We start from the raw sequence: 16,567 nt of genomic DNA on the forward strand, positions 1-16,567 counted from the left end.
GGGCACCTAGTGTCTGAAACCTATAGGTCGTTTTGAGGATTTTCATGTGACTGTGGCAACTTCTGTTGAGCGGGTTTCGCATTTATTACATATCTAATCAAAGTGGTGGAAACCCTTCATAATCTTTGTCTGCAGCTGATCACTAATGTTTCATTGGAGATAAGGTTCAGTTTTGAGTCACGCTTCCATTAGACATTTTAGCAGGATACCACTTTGGGCTGCATGGTTCCTCTTGTTACTTAGTTAATTTGTTTGGTTACCTATCGGAAGGCTGCAAGACTGGTTTTTAGATCTGATCCTGCCTGGCATCCCGTGCCTTTTAATCCTTGAATTCTATGTATATTTTTGTTGCTTTTGGCTACGATGCAAGAGGGTAGACCCTCAATGACCCATCTTTACCAAACAGTGATTTTGGGACTTGTAGATGGGTAAAACTGATTTATATGCATGGTATTAGTAGTTTGGCCACTATGCTATTAGACAGTTTAGCAAGACCAGTGGTGTCCCACTTTCGGCTAAATGGATCCTCGTGATCACTTGTTTTTTCTGTTCAGCAACCCGTTGTAAGGTTGCTAGACTGATTTACTGATTTCAACCTATATGGTGTCCTTTTGAAACTATCAATATACAAAATTCTCTTTGCCCTTATTCCTCCGAAACATAATTTGCTGATTGTTTGTATCGCTTCACAGGTCTATCTAATCTAGCATTAAAATAATATAGTCCACTATCACATGGATCACAAAAATAAGAGGATGGTCAAACATCAAGAGTCCACTATGTTTAATCCTTTCTGTACAGGCTGCTCATATCACATATAACAAGAGGATGCGACTATTTAAACAGCATCTGAATTGGATCCATTCCTCTATTGTTCAAATGGATTCTTGACATTTGTACCGTGCTCTGCTGAACAAACTGATTACCTGACATAGAGCTGGCCATAAATGCATACACATAATTTGGCAAATCACTAGCACTAGATTAAGAAAATACTGTGTTGCATCCCCTGATATTATAAAAAATGAAATAAAAAGACATCCGTTTAATATTCGTGCTAAATCCTTAAAGTTCATCTTTATGGAATTGTTGTGGCATGATTCCGGATGGAAAAGTATGAAAATTTAAAAGCAAGATTGGAAAATTGAACTGATAAAAGTCCCTACAGAAAATGTTTTGCAGGTTTGAGTGTTCATTTAGTGGCACAGTCAAAATCATTTCACATCTAAGTGGAAACACATCTAAAAAATTGTTTATATGACTGTTCTTAAGTTCAGAGCATCTGCTCTTGATACGCGTGAAAAAGAGGAAATTGAGAAGTATGGTTATCCTATAATAGCCCACAAGCATCAAATGAAGCCCATTTGCTTTTATCCTAATCTGTTCAAATTGAACTAGGGAACAAAGGCAGCACAACACCCATATATTTCTCCACACTGTTTATGACTATAATTCCAATTTGAATTCTAACAAGACTTACTAATACCTACTTAAACAATATTAAACCCAAATGGTACACAATTAAGAACATAATTCAAATGAAATTGAAAAGTAGTACAACAGGAGAAGATTTCAACAGAAGCTAGGCTCTCTTCTTGTTCATATTCTTAATTACGTAGCCCATCTGAAACCTCCAAAAGAACACATACAGAAGACCTATAACAATAAGCACAATGACCCACACCTTTTCTCCAGCTGCCTCTTTCGGAAACTCGATCTCTTGGATGCTGAAATCCTCTCTGCTAATCTTCTTTATGTAATCAAGCAAATGGCAGTTTAAGACATAAGCTTTATTATCCTCTCTAAGAGCAATAGCTGTTGCAAACATGGAAGAATTCATTGTAACCTCATCTACAACGGTGGCCACGCCCCAATTATCAGGGCTCTGCACAAACCACGCTGTGTGACAAGAAGCCACCAAAAGCACCCCATCCCGCCTTACTGTTATCCCATCAGCCAAAAGGCAAAGGCTTTGAGATTTCCACAAGGTTAACTGCCCCATCATCAAGGTCAACCTTATAAATCATCCCAGAATTACTCTGGCTAACCAAGAGGGCACCTTTCTTATTATATACTATGCCATTGAGCCCAGAAAACTTAGCCATATCATCTTCTACTATGGTGGGCTGTGATGTAAAAATTGGGCTTTTTGCAAAGACGGTAGCCTGCCCTTCTAATGTGATTTTCCATATAAAATTACCTGCCGAATTTGTGACATATGCATTTCCATATGGATTCCACAGCTACATCATTGGCCCCAACTCTTTCCCCTGGCTCAACTCCAACGTGGTCTAACTCCACAAAGAAGAACCTTTTGCCAGATTTTAAGTCATAGGCTGCAAGGGCATTGAGCCCTGGTTGTCCTTCTCCTCCTGCGCCTGGTAATCCGTGGATCAATGCAAGAAATCTGTTCCTTCTAGTATCGACAGTGATTCCCAGCACAGCTGCCCGACCTGCATAGTCGTTGTCCTTGATAAAATCCTCTACAACACCTGCATCTGAGACTTTATGAATTGTGCCCAGACTAATAGAACCAACTATAAAATGCTGATTTTTGGGGTCCCAATCAAAGCTCTCGGGAAAAAGCTGAGGATATTTGATGTCGATAACGTGTAGCCTATTTGCTTCTGTGCCTAGGAAACGAAAAGTAAGGAATCCAAATAGAAGCAGAATGCTTATTCCTTTACCGTCTATGGAAATCCCAGAGGAAAACTTTTGAACACCACGAAATCAGAAGTCCTGGAATATCAAAAGAAAAATCAAGATCAAAAGCTAGGGAGGATGCCGAAGTCAGTATGGTAGAAGAACATGTACAAACCTAAAGATTGGAATGCAAAAGTCAACAAGTTAGAAATGTGGGAGGTAGAAGAGGGTGTTTGATGAATGCAAGGTAAACAAATAGAAGCATATGTATGGGTCCTCTCCATTAAAGTCTGATAGTGGATGTAAAAAGATGAAAAATCAAATGATAGTCTGATATTATGTATTGGAAATTATAATGAAGGATCTAATTATAGTTAATTTTATTAGTTTAGTGGTCTTTATGTAGTAATTTATTGTATTCATGGGAAAAGGGTTTGATTATATTAATCAAATTTCCACATTTCATGTTGTTGATTTTCATTGATTTTTAAATTAAACTATGTAAGAGGCTTTTGTATCAACATTTCTAGTCACACTTTGTGAACCATCATCAGGGTGAAAAAGAACAATTGAAAGGATCAATGCTCAAAATTATCTAGTTACATAGCCCATAACAACAAACACGCGTAAACTTGTGAAACACACAACATAATGACACAAAATATACTTTAGAAATTTCCAAAATATCCTTTCTCATATTATTAATTTTTCAAAATAGGCTACACTATGTCATAAAAGCATATACTATCAATCAATGTATAAGTATCTAATTCATAGTGATATGAAGTAATTGGTTTTCTATCTTTTGTCCAAGTCAAAACAAACTTTATAATTTTTTTATTAATTATAATTCTAATTATATAAAACAATTAAACAAAAATCTAAATATAAAAAATAATCCTAAATTCTAATGTAATTCTAATTAAACCAATTTTGAACTCTGGTCGGGGGCGGCTTTTCTGTATGTTGATGCTTTGGGGGCGTATGGGGGTATTGCCACCCTCTGGGACCCCATTAATATTGAAGGCAAGTTTTTTGTTGGCTCCCACAACTTCTTAGTGGTTACTTTTCCAACAAGGTGAGCATTGTTGGCAGATGTTTAACATATATGCCCCCAACTCCAAGGTGGGAAGACGGCTAGTGTGGGAGGAAATTTTTGATCTCATCTTGGCTAACCAGAAGGTTTGGTACATGCTAGCGGGAGATTTTAATTCTCCCCTCTACCCCTCTGAGAAGTGTGGATGTCTTGTCGATTTTACTGATAGTATGGGAGATCTTGCCAGCTTCATCAATGTTTCTAACCTTGTTGATATTGACCTCTAGGGTGCTCCCTCCACCTGGTCGAACAATAGGAAAGGCAAACACCTAATTCAAGTCAGACTAGATAGATTCCTGGTCTCCACCACCTGGGACATTAGCCATAACTCCTTCCTGAAAACGCTCCCAAGGACTGCTTCTGATCATAACCCCCTTCTTCTCCATTGGAAGGATAGACCCTACCAGGGTCCCCTCCCTTTTCGCTATGAGATTATGTGGGCCTCTCACCCAGATTTCAGAGACCTGGTTAGGAATTGGTGGGCTACCTCGGTTCAAGGGACGACTATGTTCAAAATTGTGGAGAAGCTAAAACTCAAAGGCTAGAATAAGACTACCTTTGGTGATATCTTCAAAAAAAAGAAGGCTCTGGGCTCCAGACCGGAACATATTCAGAGTAGTTGAAACCCACAAGATCCAATCCCACACAATGCAAGACTGGATTCTAAATGAGTTTCAAGGGTTGAGACATCAAGGATACCCTCTTTTGTAAAGATTGTAGATAGAAAGATTGAACTAGGAATGCATGTAAAGTAAGAAAGATTCGCTTATAAACAGAGATAGGGATACGGGATGAAGCTGCGGACCTGGAATTAGCAGTAAAATGTCGAGATGATGTTGTTCTGCAAATTCGAGCGAAAGTTGACGGGACGATGGCACCCGACGTGCACACGGTCCTCCGAAAAATCCGCGAAACGAAGGGGGATCTGTTCGTCTCTGCACAAGGGTTCCAGATCTTCAATTACAGCTGTGTACTTGCAACCTACACACAGAAAAGAGAGGACGATTGGGGGGTTAGGGATTAGGGGTTTGCCTTTAGGTCAAACCCCGGTTTTGGAATTAACCAAGAAATGAGAATGTTGTAAATGTAAATGTTTGTAATGTAAACAAGTACTGATACCTTGTTGTAAGAATGTTTGTATTCTTACATGCAAAGGTGTAATGAATTTTGTATTTTGTATGTTGTAAGTGATCTCCTCTTCAATGGTTGAATCCTTGTCTTGAATGCAACACTTAGCCTTGAATGGAGACTTAGAATGCTCAATTGTTTGAAGGAATGCTTGAATGCTTGAATGCTTGAATGCTTGAATGTTTGAATATCGCTTCCGCCTCTTGCTTGCATATATTTTTCTCTTTTTCCTTGCCCCTCAAATGGGAGGGGAAATATAGTTTATATACTTGTCAATTAGGGCTGATAGACTGATTTTTCCGACCTTAGGCCGACCTAGAAACAATATTTTCCAATTTGCAAACTTAAAGACCCGATGCCCAAAAGAGACCGGGCCCAAAATAGGGCCAAGGACCAGGGCGTTGGGCGCCATGGTCCTGGGGGACCAGGGCGCTGGGCGCCCTAGTCCTGAGGGACAAGGGCGCTGGGCGCCATGGTCCCACCTCCCGGGACAGCAGGGTGCAAGGAGGATCAGGCCAGGGTGCTAAAAAATGCAGTTTTTGGTGTCATAAACAGGTTTCGGGGTCTCCATTCAGGTTCAACGTTGCGCCGCCATCATGAAGACCCAAATGCAATCGAAATTGCAAGTGTCGCAATTTTAGGACGCTACATTTAGCCCCCACTTTAGCGGGAGTATAAGCGTACGCCCATACTTCCGGTAAAGTACAAGGAAACAACATTGAAAGACTTTCACCATGTTAAGAAGGCAAGATATACCAAGCCCCCAGTGGACTAAGGATCTTACAACTTCGATTGACAAAGTAAAAGGGAAGATCACGAGGGAGAACCATGACTGTCAGTAGTAAGGTTCCCTCACTATGAGTCATGCAAGAAAGATATCAAAAAATTTCAAGGCAAAGCTAAATTTGTCAAGAAATTTTCAAGTATCTTGAAGAGATATGAATAGGGTGTATGCCCCCCTACGTTAAAGCGATCGCACACGCCTCATTGGGGGTGATTTCTTTAAGGTAGTGATACATATAGGAAATGAGAAGGAAAGGAGCACGTTATCACAAGGATTTAGCCCCCAAGTGTGAGATAAGCCCAAGGATAATAGACACAAAACACAAAGCACAAGGTGACTTCGCTTTCCTTAGGGTCAGTATGTTGTATGATAATTCATGTATATCATATGTATGTATACATAATTGTTCTTCATTCCCCAATCAAGGAAGGTCACCTGGAAGAAGGGAACACATGTGTCTTTTGAGTCAACATGAGAGAGACCAAAAGAGATCTTCAATGCTTTGCATCGTCCTCAAGTAGACAACACTAAGGACAATGAATAGAAGAATGAGAATAACACATAGAAGAGGTTACAAAAGCGATCAAGAGAGGAGGAGAGAGTCTGCTATGCTAATGAACTAGTCTAGCATGTCATCTACCCCCCGATCTTGCTGATCAATATTTCGGGAAGGTAGGAAACACGCTAGAGGAGGGACATCCAACATAGCAGACGGAGCTATCACAAGATCCAAACAAGGGCTATGTTCATGTTCCAAGCCACGTTGTTCTTGTCTAGGAGCTAAGATAAGTGCTTTAGAAAATTCGTTAGATAAATGGTTATTGACATCAACATATTCATATTCACTATCAGAATGAAGAGAAGTAACATTTTCATCATGAATAACATTTTCATCTATATCATCATCAAGATTTATAAAAATAGGATCTTTAACTCGCACAGGATCAAAACCATCATGCATCTTATGTTTAGGAGATTTTGGCTCAATTTCCGGCTGAGGAGAAAATGGAATAATGCTAGCTGAAGGTGTTTTTGGGGATTGCAAAGTTTGAGAAGCAGCTGCCTGAGCTCTAAGACGACGCTTCCGTCGGCGTTCACGTGCAGAACGATTTCGTCTAGTCTTAGTAGGAAGTTGAGAAGATTGAGGAGGAGGAATGTTCTCATCCTTATCACTTGGGTGTTTGGGTTGTGGTCTCTTAGGTTGGATAATAGGAGAAGAAGAAGGTCTCTTCTCTCTATAAGAAGAAGGAGGAGGAACAGCTCCATATAAAGGAGGAATATTTGGTTTAGGAAGGAGACCAAGTCCATCATGACGAGGAGGTATAGGTCTACTTTTAGAAAGTTTATTAGGCATAGACATAGTCATATCCATAGGGATGGGTTGGGAATCTTCTTGAGGAAAGACATTAGTTTTATCTTTCAAAGGAAGAACTTCCTTCTCAAGAATGATAGGAATATCAAGTTTGGGTGTTCTAGGTTCACTTAGAGATAGGATCATATCTTTTTCCCACTTTTGATAAGATTTGAAAAGATGATCACTTCGCGGTGGAAGAGATTGGAATTGTTTAGGCCAGAAATAATCAATAGGAACGCTAGAAGTTCTTTCAGCTGGTTTAAAGAGACTATGATTGACAGTAACAACTTCACCTTTATGGGGAAATTTCAAACACTTGTGAATAGGAGAAGCAATAGCTTTCATGGAAGATAGCCAAGGATAGCCTAGCTTCACACGAAATTGTTTGGACGATGGAATAATAGCAAAGTTCACATCAAGGGATTTGTTATGGACCTCAATAAGTAATGTGATAGAACCAATTGCAGGAGAAGAAAATGCATCAAATAATTTCACAACCACATTTGTTTCGTCATAGATCACTTGATTCAATTGCAAAGTAAAAAGAAATTCTTCAGTAATGATATTAACCATGTAAGAAGGATCAATAAGCACTCCACGGTAAGGTGTATTCTTGACTTTTGCAACTATATATAAAGGACCATCAGGTGCCCTGATAGTTTCACTAGAATCAAATGTGATGGAAGGTTCTTTGGGGATTTTCTGCTGCTCTAAAAGTTAATCACATTCGGAGTCATAGACACAAGATCATCAGGTGAGACAGAGGAATCATTAGTATCAATTGCATTAGAGGTATGAGAAGGTAACGGATCAGTAAAAATCTTGAGATTTTGGTTAGGAGGAGCTACAGATGTATTGCCTTTATCATTCACACCAGAAATAGAGATAGTATTATTATCAATCAAATCTTGAATTTTACCCTTTAAAGCAAAACATTTTTCAGTATCATGCCCAGGTTGACGATGAAATTGACAAAAAGATTTGTTATCAAAATAGGGTGAATTAATCTTTGTAGGATCTATTTTCTTTATAGGAGGGAGAGTAAGCACATTTTGTTCCAATAACTTATTCATGATACTATGGAATGATTCATTCAAAGGAGTAAACCTTCTTTCTTTCTTGAAAAACTTAGAAATAGGAGGCACACCTGATGCTACATTCACATTGTTGTTGATGATGTTTTCATTGAATTTAATGGACTCTATGTTCGGTTTAAACTTCCCAAATGGTTGTTGACTACTATCACCCTTATCACTCGGAGCCATAGGATTTGCTTGTTCCATTTGACTCACAGTCAGTTGATAATTGTGAAGAGTTGCACACAACTGTTGGAAAGAAGTAAACTCAGAAAATAGAAGTTTTTCTCTAATATCTTTTTGTAAATTAGAAATAAAGATTCTTTGAATATCATTGTCAGGTACTGGAAAAGAAATTTGAGCATACAAATGCTTATATCTACCAATGAAATCAGTCACTTTTTCTTTAACACCTTGTTTACAATGCATTAAATCAATCAAAGTAACTTTAGGACTTATATTGTTTTGAAATTGTTGAATAAAAGCATTTGCAAGTTGTTGGAAAGAAGTAATAGAATAGGAAGGCAACGAGCAATACCATTGTAGAGCCTTGTCTCTTAATGTTCTAGTAAACAGTTTTGCAAGCAATCTTTGGTCATGAGCAAAATCGGTACATATTGGTTGAAAAGTCTTAACATGTGTTAGAGGATCACCTTTACCATTGTAAAGCTCCAATTGTGGGAGTTCAACATGCTTAGGGGGAATAGCTCGAACAATGTCAAGAGAAAGTGGGCTCGCAACATCAAATGTGGGCACACTAAACTTAGATTGATTCATAGAGGCAATTTGTTGCTGTAAAGAAGAGACAGTTTGTGCAAGATTGTTAATGGTTGCTTCAGTCGAAGAATTCATATTAGACGTGTTAGATTGAGATGGAGGTATTATGTTATTGAAAGAAGGTATTGATTGAGAGTAAGGAGGCGAGACACTATGATAGTTAGTCATAGGAGATGATTGGAAAGGAGGAACACTACAAGGAGGAATGGAATGATTAAATGAATTTCCCCCTTGCGCCAGGTTCATTTGTGGAGATGTAATAGGAACACTTACTGAAGGAATGAATGAAGAAGTCGGATTAAATGAAGGAAGAGGGTTAATTGAAGAAGAAGGATTTCCCCCATGATTGGTGATCATAGGTGGAATGTCTTGTATTGAAGTAGTCATTATGTTTGATGTAAAAGTAGGTATACTAGCAATAGAAGTTGTCAAAGGGATAGAATGATTGATTTGAGTAGGAGGTTGTGTATAACCCAAAGTTTCAGCACAACTCTTCATAGGCATCACATTCGAATCCACAATGTGTGCAATACCACGCAAAATATCAATTCCATTCTTATCATTTTGAACCATACGTTTTAGACCCTCAATTAAGGGAAGAGCTTGACTATCGGGGTATTCTTGAGACATCCATTGTCGAAAATCGTCAAATTGGTTATCCAATTTCGAAAGTTGTTCTTCAGAAACCTCATGGAGAGCTTCTTCATCATTAGGAGGATTAGAGGAATTACCCGTGTCCTCGTTAAAAAGGCCATTCAAATTAGGCTCCATCTCCTCAGTATTTAAACCTTGGAAAGACTTAATTCTAAGGCTTCGTCTAACGGGAATAGTGTAAGTAGGGCTTATTATTGTAAAACTCATGCACTAAAGAGAGAGAGAAAATTTTGAATTTTAGAGGTAGCAAATTTCAGTAAAATCAGCCAATCTCCTAGATTTAAGCTATTAAATGCAATCAGGACAATCTCCCAAAATTTCAGAAAAAATGTCCGGGACTGTGGCGAACGGAGTGCACACGGTCCTCGCAACTTTTTTTTGAAATTTGCAGGGATGAAAGTTATGATGATTTTAAAGCTAATCTAAAAAAATTGAGTGATTTTACGATCTGTAGATAGGCCAAATTAAAGTTGCAATCTCAAAATTGAACCCTACCAAAATTGTTGAAAAATGCAAAATTTGAATTTTGAAAAAAGAGAGGGAAACTGAAATTTTGAATTTTATGATTTTAGAGGGAATACTAAAAGCAATGCAGGTTTTGAAAATTAAAAAATGACTCAATTTCACGCAAAATTCAATTTTGAAAGTGGAAATCAAGGTTGTTGCAATTAAACATTTAATTTCAAAAGTCACAAACTGCAAAAATTTGAATAAAGCACTGAAATTTCGAATGAATGCCAACACACTTTTCAGATTTAGGATAGTAAGAAACACAATTTTGACATGAATTTCAGTTTCAACAATTTTTGAATGATCATAAGCCCTAATCCAAGCAATCCCTAGACCAACTTTGACTTTAATTTTGAAAGTGTTAGAATTGATGAAATCAGCCAAAATTCTGGATTTTAGCAGAAAAATACAGTAAGATCTAGCTCCCGAAATTTCGGAAAAAATTTCGGGGACGATGGCGCTCGGGGTGCACACGGTCCTCGCAACTTTTTTCCAAATTTTCAAGGATGAGAGATATTATGATTTTGTTGCAGAATCCAAAGTTACAGCCGATTTGGAGGTGTTTTAATCAGTGAAATCATCAGTCAAAGGCTGAATCAAGAGGGTTTTAAAAATTAGGGTTTTGACACTTAACCACTTAATTTTCAAAATTAAAGCACAGATATGATTTGACAATTTGCATTAGAAGGGTAGATCTGAAACAAGCATTAACAATTAAACATTTCACAAGCTCAATTACTAAAAAGAAAATTTTAGGGTTTTGTGCAATTAACCTCTCAAATTTGCAAAAGATCAAACATGGAAATGTAATTAAGGAAGCCAAATTTTTTTTTTTTTCAGATCTAACCATGAATAATCAAAATTAGGATGTTCACGTCAGGTTCACCAAAATGTAAAGCGAAAAATCGAACCCTAGGTGTTCTCCCCCACTCCAAGGAGAAAGGGGGTCACTAGGATTAACGGTTTTCACTTAGGAGGGACTTTACATTCAAAAGAGGGGTTGAAACCCACAAGATCCAATCCCACACAATGCAAGACTGGATTCTAAATGAGTTTCAAGGGTTGAGACATCAAGGATACCCTCTTTTGTAAAGATTGTAGATAGAAAGTTGAACTAGGAATGCATGTAAAGTAAGAAAGATTCGCTTATAAACAGAGATAGGGATACAGGATGAAGCTGCGGACCTGGAATTAGCAGTAAAATGTCGAGATGATGTTGTTCTGAAAATTTGAGCGAAAGTTGATGGGACGATGGCGCCCGGCGTGCACACGGTCCTCCGAAAAATCCGCGAAACGAAGGGGGATCTGTTCGTCTCTGCACAAGGGTTCCAGATCTTCAATTACAGCTGCGTACCTGCAACCTACACACAGAAAAGAGAGGACGATTGGGGGGTTAGGGATTAGGGGTTTGCCTTTAGGTCAAACCCCAATTTTGGAATTAACCAAGAAATGAGAATGCTGTAAATGTAAATGTTTGTAATGTAAACAAGTACCGATACCTTGTTGTAAGAATGTTTGTGTTCTTACATGCGAAGGTGTAATGAATTTTGTATTTTGTATGTTGTAAGTGATCTCCTCTTCAATGGTTGAATCATTGTCTTGAATGCAACATTTAGCCTTGAATGGAGACTTAGAATGCTCAATTGTTTGAAGGAATGCTTGAATGCTTGAATGTTTGAATATCGCTTCTGCCTCTTGCTTGCATATATTTTTCTCTTTTTCCTTGCCTCTCAAATGGGAGGGGAAATGTAGTTTATATACTTGTCAATTAGGGCTGATAGACTGATTTTTCCGACCTTAGGCCGACCTAGAAACAATATTTTCCAATTTGCAAACTTAAAGACCCGATGCCCAAAAGAGACCAGGCCCAAAATAGGGCCAGGGACCAGGGCGCTGGGCGCCATGGTCCTGGGGGACCAGGGCACTGGACGCCCTAGTCTTGAGGGACCAGGGCACTGGGCGCCATGGTCCCACCTCCCGGGACAGCAGGGTGCAAGGAGGATTAGGCCAGGGTGCTAAAAAATGCAGTTTTTGGTGTCGTAAACAGGTTTCGGGGTCTCCATTCAGGTTCAACGTTGTGCCGCCATCGTGAAGACCCAAATGCAGTCGAAATTGCAAGTGTCACAATTTTAGGATGCTACAGTTATACACGGAGTCTGGAAGGAAAGATGTTTCTCTTCAAGATAACCTTTTGAGCAAGCTTCTGACTGTCAGGATAACTGTCAGCTAACTGCCCCTATCTCTGCAGAAGAAGTTTGTTTGACTGTCTTTATGATGGGTGCTTATAAGACCCCAGGCCCAAATGGTTTCCCCCCGGCGTTCTTTCAAGATTACCGAGACATTGTTAATTATGATGTTACAAAAGTTGTGAAGGATTTCTTCAAGATAGGGAAATTACTGAAAAAAATCAATAACACTTACATTGTTCTTGTCCCTAAGACTGCAAACCCAAATTGCATGAAGGAGTTCTAAAAAATTCTATGCAATACCATATATAAGGTAATCTCCAAGGTCCTTGTGAATAGAATTAAACCCCTCCTGGTGAAGTTTATCAGCCCATCCCAAAAAGGTTTTGTCCCGGGTCACCAAATTTTGGATGTTGCCATTGCCACCCATGAAATAATTCACTCCATGGATTGGAGCAGGATACCAAGTATGGCTTTCAAAGTGGATATTTCAAAAGCATATGATAAATTTAACTGGTGTTTTCTTCTCAAAACTCTCTTAAAGCTTGGCTTCAACTAGAAGGTAGTGGATATGATATGGGAGTGTATTACCACGGTTCAGTTCTCGGTCTTGATTAATGGGACTCCTAGGGGTTGTTTCAAAGCTAAAAAAGGTATTCGGCAAGGCGACCCTCTGTCACCTTACCTTTTCATCATGATTGCTGAAGTCTTGAGTAGAAATGTGGCTGGCCTAGTTACCAATGGAAGACTTCAAGGATTCAAAGCTGCTTCCACGCTCCCCCCCTCTAATATTCAACAATTCGTTGATGACACCTTTCTTTTTGGTAAGTCATCTGTCATGGAGGCCAAACAGTGGAAGAACTTACTGGCTGATTACGCCAAGGCCTCGAGGCAATGTATCAATTGTGAGAAGAGTACTCTCTTCTTTTTCAACACTCCTAATGACCTCCAACTCAGAATTATCTCAATCCATAGATGCAAGACTGCTTCTCTTCTGAGGACTTACCTTGATCTCCCCCTCACGGTCAAAGAAGTCATGCCCACTTTCTGGAATACTATCCTTAAGCGGATGCAAAAAAAGCTTGTTGGTTGGAAAGGAAAGTTCCTTAGTAGCGCGGGAAAGCTCCAACTCCTTGCGGCTTCCCTACAAGGAATTCCGGTGTACTTCATGTCCATGTTTAAAATATCTGGTGCCATGGGGGAAAAACTTGAGAAAATACAAAGAACCTTCTTGTGGACGGGCCTGGAGGAGAAAAACGCCTTGCTTTGGTCAATTGGGACAAGGTCTGCATACCCAAGTCAATGGGTGGCCTGGGTATAAGAAAGATAAATACCCTGAATAAGGCATTAATGGAAAAAATTGGATGGACCTTGGCTAAAGGTGAGGCAGACTGGTGTAACATTATCAGAGCAAAGTGCCTAGACCGGGAGCAATTCTATTACAATTTGAGTACGAGAGACCTTCCCCAAGGATCTAAGCTATGGAATAACATCTTGAAAAGCATATTGTTAATAAGAGAAGGATTGAAATGGCAACTTGGAAATGGAAAAAAGGTTAGATTCTGGGAAGACTTTTGGGTGGAGGATAGGCCCTTGGCTAACACTCGCTTCCACTAAATTATGCACCATCTAAAGGAACTCCTAGGGGATTATATCGCTGATTATATGGAACCAGGAAGGAGAGGATGGAGGAACATTGTCCAGTAATTCAGCAACAGGCCTAACCTGATACCCATAGCTCAGGACCTTCAAAATATTATGCTGGAAACTAGAATCCCCTTGGCCCCTCATGAAGACAGTTTCATTTGGAAAGAGACCCAATCGGGCACCTTCTCGGTCAAATCTGCTTACAGACAGCTCCTGAGACCCCCTACTGATGTTGAGTGCTGGAAGAAGATATGGAACTCCCAGCTAATCCCTAAAATCAACCTCTTCTGGTGGTCTCTAATGCATGGTAAAACCCTAACCTTGGACAACCTAAAAAAGAGGGGTTTCCATCTCCCCAACAGATGTAGCCTATGTAAAGCATACGAGGAAACTATTGACCACCTGTTTGTCCTCTACCCCTTTGTTGAACATATGTGGATTAACACCCTCCAGAAATGTGGTCTCCATTGGGTCTTCCAGAATGACATTAAGCAGTTTGTTTTCGGATGGAATCCCCCCTCCCATCACTCCCTCATCATCCAATTATGGAGGCAAATACCGCCGCACATCTACTGTGCTTTATGGAGAGAGAGAAACGATAAAATCTTCAAAGATATTGAAACCCCTCCTGATAGTGTCCCTCACAATTACTTTAAGATGATCTTAGAAAACATAGCGGTGACAAAGTGGAACCTCCCCCCCCCCCCAATCCTCTTAATTGGATAGAGAAAAGAATTGTTGAAAGTTGGAAGCTCCCCCCAGAGTTTGAAATCTTTAACAACAGTGCCAAAAACAAAAGGAGATTGACCAAATGGTCAACCCCAAAATTACACTGGTGTAAATTGAACTTTAATGGTTCCGCCCAAAATGTCTACCAAGCGGGGGGTGGAATCATCCGCGACCACTTGGGGAACACTATGACAGCCTATGCAAGCAATCTAAAGAATAATATTGTCACTCAAGCAGAGGGAATGGCTCTCCTATGGGGTCTGAAATTTGCCAATTCCATAGGAATTAAATAGCTGGAAATTGAAGGAGACTCACAGATTATTGTGGAAAATGGTGAAGGGGAGATCTACAGCTGGTTGGAGAGTGGAGTCCATTTTGAGGGATGTCAGGATCCTCCTGGCCAATCTGGATGGCTTCACCATCCGACATGTCTTTAGAGAAGGGAATGAGGTTGTTGACTCCATGGCGGCGGTGGGAAGGCTACATAATAGCTTATGATGTTGGAGGGACCCTAGTCTGCTGTCGGTAACCACCAAGGTGATCTTGGAGAGGGAAAAAACCTAAGTCCAAGGAGGATTTTGTTAATCCGGTTTCAGATGAAGAGAACCAACTTTCAAGTTTTAAGTTAGAATGGGAATCCCACCCATTATGAACCCAGGCTGCCATGTAGCCACGACAGGCCTTGTCACTGCCCTCACAAGGGATGTATTTATGATGACAGTACAAATATCAGGAATGATTATTCCCTAATTATTACCCAAACGGAGCCAACTAGCAGTGATAAAGGCGATAGAAGGGAAAGGTCAAATCACATTGGCTCGATTGAAGGTCCGCACATTCCTAGTAGATTTCTTAATTTTGATATCTACTCGGACATAAGAGATAATAATCACCCCGATTATTACATGCTCTTATCTCAAGTTCAACGCAGATTTTATATCAACTTTTCTTTAGCCCTGTCTCGGCTCTGCGTTTCTGCTAGAAGGTCTCAAATTTACTATGTTAAGTTGGAGGAATCGAAAATGGGGGGGGACAGGCTCAGACTAGAACCCGATAAATTTGATGAGTTTAGAGCTAAGTTGGCAGTGTGGTTCGTCTACTTAGAGGGCGGCATTGATAAATTCATGGAAAGTATGAAGGGGAATGATGAAAGACTTTCCAAGCAATTTGTGAATTCCTAGGAAGACAGAAGAGTTACCATGGGGGGTATCTCATTTGAAATTAATGAAGAGGTCATAGCTCAGGCAATAGGTCTTTCTATGGAGGGGAGGAAATGGAAAAAGAAGAGCCGTATTGCAGATACCACCATCCTAAACCAGTTCTTCCGCAAGGGCATAAACCCAGTTAAGAGGGCAAGCAGATTCAACTGGGAGGAGCTCCCTTCCCCGTGGGATGAGGTCTGTTACATTATGATGAAGTATTTCATGTTGGAGGGAAGGTATGGTATCTTCTATTACTACCATCTCCCTTTCCTTAACCATTTGAGAAATAAGGACTATATTTCCATTCCGTTTTTTCTTGTTGCATTCTCTGGATGCTAATGTAAAGGATATTGCTGAGGCTAAGAAAAAGGGTAAAGATTTCCCTATCCTCCACCAGGGCCTCATTCTTCACCTGTACAACTTCCACCTCGCTTTCTTCCCGCCCCGTTCTATCTTTGTCTAGAATGTGACTAATACCAGTCCTTCAACCTACTCTTTTGCTAAAAATGATGCTACCCCCCTCGGCTCCTGAAAATTGGCTCTTGCAGAAAGAAAATTAAAAAACACTCCCCTAAAGAGGTCAGAACTCCCAAGAAAGTCAGAATCCAGGAGATTGATTATGACATGGATATCACTGACAAGGTCAATACCCCTCACTGCTCAAGCAGACTTGCCTCTAAACCCTCGAAAAAGTCTTTGAGAGACCCCTCCTCTTCGCATGACATTGGAGATTCTAACCCAACTGATAATGTGGTTTTGCTCCACCATAACCCAACCCCTC

General features: G+C 39.8%; 1 pseudogene; it reads right to left on the bottom strand.

Moving 5' to 3' along the window:
• Positions 1-1,500: 1,500 nt before the first annotated feature.
• LOC131860097 (uncharacterized) lies at positions 1,501-15,013 on the bottom strand (annotated as a pseudogene).
• Between the last annotated feature and the right edge of the window lie 1,554 nt (positions 15,014-16,567).

The sequence above is a fragment of the Cryptomeria japonica genome, chromosome 11 (genome assembly GCF_030272615.1).
Source record: "Cryptomeria japonica chromosome 11, Sugi_1.0, whole genome shotgun sequence".
NCBI classification, from domain to species: Eukaryota; Viridiplantae; Streptophyta; class Pinopsida; order Cupressales; family Cupressaceae; genus Cryptomeria; species Cryptomeria japonica.